The sequence below is a fragment of the Durio zibethinus genome, chromosome 4, assembly GCF_047325235.1.
Source record: "Durio zibethinus cultivar Kanyao isolate XHJ-2024 chromosome 4, ASM4732523v1, whole genome shotgun sequence".
Taxonomy (NCBI): Eukaryota; Viridiplantae; Streptophyta; class Magnoliopsida; order Malvales; family Malvaceae; genus Durio; species Durio zibethinus.
Window position 1 is genome coordinate 4,343,468 of NC_143165.1, and position 6,929 is coordinate 4,350,396.

Here is a 6,929-nt window from a genome sequence, read left to right on the forward strand (position 1 = left end):
CTTTGAAAATTTAAAATGTTTTACTGAGTGATCTTAGAAATCTCAAAAATCTTTGAATGCTTCTCGTAATAGAGGTGTTGAAACTTTAAAAATTTAAAATGTTTTGCTTAAAGGTCTTGGAAATTATCCCTGTGCCAACTTAACTGGACTTAAGTTTTATTTTGTATCATATCTCTTCTGTTTCATTTTGTCTACAATCTCTCTACTTTTTACAGATTATTTTTCTATCAATTTTTCAAACCATTTTGATATTTTGATCTCTTGTTAAACTATTTTTTCTTTTTTCCTATATTTTCATGATAAATTTTTTTCTTTCTCTTTTTTTAAATATTTACAAAATTGACAAACACTATCCTGATACAAATGTCTATTTCCATTAAATGATGTGAATGCAAATGTCAATGTGAATGCTTGATGCAAATACAGATGACTTTTTCATAATAAAAATGATAATGTTCCTTTCATGTAAATGCCCCTACAAATACCTTTTCTTAGGATGCATATGCCATAATGCAAATGCAAATTTTCTTCTTATGGTGTGAATGCAAATGTCTTATACAAGTACAAATGCAAGTGATGCAAATATGAATGTCTTTCTTGTGATGCAGATGCAAGCGATGTAAATGTGAATGCAAATGTCTTTCTCATAATGCATATACAAGTTCGAATATGAGTGATACAAATACGAATGTCCTTTTTTTGTGATGCAAATGCACGTAATGCAAATATAAATGCAAATGTCTTGCTCATGGCACAGATAAGGCAAATGTGAATGTCTTTTTTTTTTGTGATGCAATGCAAGTGATGCAAATGCAAATGTATTTTTTGTAGTTTTTTTTTTACAATATGCATATCAAATAACCTTCTCATGATACAAATGTGAACGCAAATGATGCAAATGCGAAGACTCTTTTTGTTTTTGCAACATGCAGATTAAATGTCTTTTGTAATTAATGCAAATTCAAAGACTTTTTTTTCATTTTTTTCAAGAAATCTTTGTTCAAAATTTCAAGGTTCACTTTTCACCAAAAATGATCTCAATATCTTGTACAAAAATACTTAACTAATGTTCAAAATTTTCCAAAGTAATCACAAAATTATCCCACATAAAGTGTTTTCGTAATCAATGAAAAAAAAACTAAAAACACAACTTTTAAATCTCTTGTAAATTGATGATTACTATTTGGAATGCTTGTAGATGGCATGATTGGCAATTCAATTTTTTCACTAGTAGGCGTATTTCAAAGAAGGCTCGATAATTACTATTTGAAATATCTGTAGATGGGGTGATTGATAATTCAAAATTTCACTAATGGGTATATTTCAAGGAAGGCTCCACAAGGGTTACAAGGATTTCTCTTAGGCTCACAAAAAATATAATTTTTCTAAAACATTTTGTTTATTAAAAACATGATATTTCAATGCGCATCAAACCAATCAATCTTTTTTTGAAGAAGGTTTGAGAAAAGAAAAAGGCTTATTTTTTATTTTCACACTTTAATGAAATGCAAAGTCTTTAATGGGTACTGATCCTTTAAAAAGTTTTACATTGTGACTTTTTATTTTGGATAGAACCTTGGAACTCTAAAATTCTTTTAGGGTCTCAAAAATGGTTGTAGCTCTAAATTGCCCTTTTCGGGTTTTCACCTTAGAGCTATATATTATTATTATTGTTATTTTTAACAATTAAGAACTTGGAAAAATCTTGCCAAATAATAAGTATATACAAATTTTCAAGAACATAGCTTTTCAATTCAAGTGTCTATATTTGATCAAAATGGACTTTTTAAGGTATGTAACGTAAACCAAGGTTCGGGGTTTTGAAAGAATGGATAAATATGCTTAAAATATAATATTCAAGATAATTAGGCCAAGGATCTTATGAAGCATTCTCTGGATGAAAAGTCATGTGTTTGTCTTTCTTTACTCTTTTTTTTTTATTAACATACCATTTACTTAAAAAATTCAAAATTAATCCGAAAGAGGAAACGAATTTTTTTCAAAAGGGATTAACAGTCCAAACAAGAAATTATGTAATAAATGGAGACTCAAAAGATTCATGGTCATTTTTCTAATAGAAACTCTTCAATTTTAAGCCTTCATACTTGATCCAATATAGATTTTTCAAAGGTTGTAATGTAGGTTAAGGTTTGAAGATGTCAAAGAAAATGATAGAAAAGCCCAAAACAAGTATTTAAGGGTATTTAAAACCAAGGATTATTTTTTTGTTTGAAGGACACACTCTGAGGTCTATTTTATTTTGCTTTTCACCCATTCATTTTTCTTTTTCCTTATTTTATTCCTTTTTTCTTTTTTATTTCATTTTTTTCTTTTATTTCATTTTTTTCTTTTTTTTTTCTTTTTCATTGAATGGATTTAAAACTTATTGTGAAATTTCATATTAAGCCTTTACCCCAACATACGGGATTCCATTTGAACATCCCCATTCTTGGCCATTAAATGTGTTTCTTTTTACCCTCTAATATGGAGGGTCATCCTTAATTAGGGTTTATTTTGAATTCAATCAGGTTCAAAGGGGTAACAAATGATAAATTTCTACATTTGTGAAAGGATAGTGAAAGATAACCACTTGTCATTTCAAGTATAAACACTTAAATTGAAAAGCAATTTCCTTTAAGAAAATGATCTCGAAAAAAGGTTTTCATTTAAATAGTTTTTTTTTAGCATTTTCTATTTTGGGCCTTTTTTCTTATCCCCCTTGAATTTGTCAAGACTTTATTAGAATTTGCTCAAATTTCCAAAGTGCACGATGTCATAACCATCGTTTTATTTCTCTCTCTTTTTTGGTTTTTTTTTTTTTGGACATTTGACTTCATCTTTAACAATCAACTTCTTGAATTTTGTTTGCCTAAAGTTTCACTCAATTTTTACCTTGGACTCTCATTTTCGAAGTGCATGTTAGACGTTCTCAATATTAGACACTTTTCTTGAAGTTGAGCTTTTGAAGATATCCTTATTTTGCCTTACAATGTAAAATGATCGTTGGCTGGGGTTCATTTTAGGAACAATAAATTTAATAGGCTTAAATGAGTAGCAAGTGAATAATTTTTCTATAAGCGACATTCATCACTTCAAAAACGATAACTTAGTTAGAAAAGCAATGTACTTGAAGAAATAGATAAAAAACTCCTTATTGTTTTGGTTTTCATTTTTTTGTTTTTTTTTTATTGTTACAACCATCAATCATTTTGGTATGACTGATGCCCCATCTTGGTTTTCGACTCAAAGTTCTTATAATGGTGAAAATCAGGTCATATGGGATGTCTAAAATTTGATTGCAGAATTTACAAAAAGGCTCGTTTTGGTTCCAAATTGTTTGGCATTTTAGTAAAATTAGGGAAAAAGGTATTAAGGCATTAAACAAATTGTCTTAGGCGAGAATGAATTTTGCTTTTTTTAGTCATTGTGCTTTAAGATATGAAACAACGGTTCAGGCATTTTTTGTGTCTATGTCATCGAAAGAATTTGGATGGTTCAATCATATTGGCAAGATTTGATACACATTGAATTATCAATTAAAAATTTGAAATAGTATTTAACTTCACTTTCGAAATTCAAAATGAATTTTTAAAATTGGTCTCTTTTGTTCATTGCCTAAGAAATGATCATGGTTTCAATGTATCAAATGATAACAAGGTTCACAAGTGAAAATTCATATCCCTTAAAGGATTATAACTAGTAAGTAAAATTATTCAAAAGGATTGAAACATAAGAGTGGTTAAGGAAAAGTTTAATGGTATTGGATGAGGCTTTTTTTTTTTTGTTGTAAAGTAATCATCAATTATTTCAAGATTCTCATCATAAAAATCATAAATTATCCTTTGAAAAAGCTTTATTTATTTATTTATTTGATATTGAAAACTGCTTATATGGGACTTTATTATGAATCTTTTTTTTTGTTTTTTTTTTTTTTTGGTGAAATGCTTTTCATTTTATGATTTTGAAAATTAATTATGTGGGACTGTTATTCAAACAAATACATAAAGATAAAATTTCATTGAAAGCATTCATTTCTTCCAAAATAAAGTTTTACAAGATTGATTTAAATAACTCATAAGGACACCATGCAAATGTAATAAAGAAAAAGTTAAAGGTTCAAAAGAAAACCATTCTATTTTGATCTTTCAGCACTTGAAACCTTCTTCCACATTTCAATTCTTCACATTTTGGAATTGGACTGAGTTGACTTCTTTTGTTCCATCAGTGTTGGAGCCAAAACACCACTCTTGATAAGATCTTTAACCATTTTCTTTAGTTGTCTACATTTTTTAGTTGAATGGTCAATTGCTTCCATATGATAATCACACTTACCATTAGGATAATAACTCATCGCATATGGATTAGGTGTTATTTTAAGAGGCACAAAAATGAGGTATCAGCTTTTTATTAGCAAAAACAAAAGGTGAGAAATAGGGATTAAAAGTTTCTTTTTATTTTTTTCTTTTCCTTTTTAGATTTTTTAGTGGTCGGGTGGTAAGCTAAAAAGTAAGGCCAATATTGTGAATGGTCATTTGGGGATGGAGATTTGTTGAAAAACTTAGATATTGGCTTGGTTGGCAAATATATGGGCTTTGATAAATACTGCTTAGGACAAAAAAACAAGGTTGATGATAAGGATAAGAATTACATGGGATAAAGTTCTTAGGTAGGTGTCCTTCAAGTGTGACTGCTTGTACTTCCTCTTTATTCTTTTATAATGTATTCTCCTTTTCAACAACAGTTGCATCATTCAATTTAATCCCGTCATTCTTGACTACATTTTCTATCATTTTTTTAGTAATCATCATGTCAGCAAAGTTTTTGGAGATATTCTCAATCATTCTTTCATAATACGGAGTATTCAGGGAATTGACAAACAAAATAGTGAGTTCTTTCTTTGACAGAGGTGGTTGTACTTGGGCTACCACATCTCTCTATCTATGTGTATATTTTTAAAAAGTTTCATTATTTTTTTTCTATATTTTACAATGACAATCTATCAAGAGCCATTTCTAATACATTATTGTATTATGCTAAGAAGGCCCTAGTCAAATCATTCCAGGAGTAAATCTTACTTCGATTTAGCTAGGCATACCACGTTATTGTAGACCCGATGAGACTATCTTGAAAGCAATGGATCAATAACTTATCATCATAAGCGTAGCTTATCATGTTTTGGTAATTCATGGTAATGTGTGTTGAAAGGCATTTTGTTCTATCATACTTCTCAAAATCTGAAGCTTTAAACTTTGACGAAATGATAAGAATACTCATATATATCATGGCCTTCAATTACCTTCAATCTTTCTTCTAATAGATCAAATTTATCCTTCATCATCATATATCCAGATGGATCTAGCACCCTTTTTAATTACTCTGATTATTTTGGATCATCCAAACTAAGACATCAATAGAGTCATAAAGAGTAGGTTTACAGCTAGCATTTATCTGAACTAGAGGTAACTTGATAGAAGTATCCATGTAAGGTTGATGAGTTGCTAGAGGTGCTTGTGACATATAAAGGTCTCGAACATATGGACGTGTGAACCCAAGTGGACACAATGGTGCTTCAACAACAATGGTCCTCCCTTGCGCCTTGAGTTTCAATAATTTTTTTTCTTTGTGTCAAACCTGCTAACATCTTGCTTTAATTCTGCCAACTGTCTATCCATATTCTGTTGTATTCTTATAATTGTTTCCCAGATCTCTCCTTGGGCCCTTCCATTTTGTCCATCCAACTTGTATTTTCATTTTTCATGATTTTGGTAAAGCTCAAGTATTATAAGGGTGCAGACTTATCTTGTTTCCTAGGATGCGCTATCCTTGAACCTTTTATTGACTACCAAAAGTCAGAAATACATGACATGAATTCTATTATTAAAATTTTCAAAAATATATTTTTGCTTTGAAAGTTTGACAAAAGGATATTCACAACTATTATTACTTGTCTTTAGCTGGCATGAAAAATAATGAATTCAAACAAATGATGCATGATATGCAAGTCAAATTTTATTATTATTGAATGAGCCCAAATTCCCTCACATATTCAAATCAAGTTATTTAAAGACATTCTTCCGCCTTAAAAGTTTGGTGAAAGTGTATTAACAACCATCAATTTTTTTAAAGGACTCATTTTGGTGAACCATTAAAATGAAACATAAACAAAAATGTTCATTCATTTTTAAAAGTTTCAAGTTTACACATCATGAACCATCCAAGGACTAGGGCCAAAAGGTGCTAAACCCATTCATACTCCCCCTTGTCTCACCTAAGAAATCCAAAAACAATTGACCATAAGTGTTGGGGAGGACAACCTTTTGTTGTAAAACTTTTAATTTTTATTCATCATCTTGGCTAGTTTGACTACTGCTTATAGTACTACTTGTTATTTCAGCATGGATCGATGAAAGATTTTTCTAAATAACTAGCTTCATTTTGATGTCAAAACCCAAATATCTAGCTTTCATCAGTCCCTATATCCTATATTTCAAAGACATGTAGTCTTCCAAAAAATGACCTGTGATGCCAAGATGGTATTCACATTGAGCATTGGGGTCATACCATTTGGGATAAGATGGTTTGAGGGGTTTGATAGGGACAGGGGCAATGAGATAGTTTTTCTAAAGCAGTGGGTATAAATCTATGTAGGACATAGGTATTAGGTCAATAGGTTTTTCCTTTAGTCTTGTAAGAGTTTTTTTATTCTATGGTTAGTCTACTTTGCTAGAAAAATGGTGGTCTAGTTGGTCTTAGAGTGAACTAGAAAACTCTGGGTCTAAAATTGGGTTGAGAAAGTGGTGATGAGATAGCATGTTGAATAAGTGGTTGTGAAATGTGAGGTGGTAGACATGAATGCAAATGTGAAATTCTCGAAGGTTTGAATGAAGTTTGAGGAATGAACCCTAAATGCTTGAAAAATGGGTTGAAAG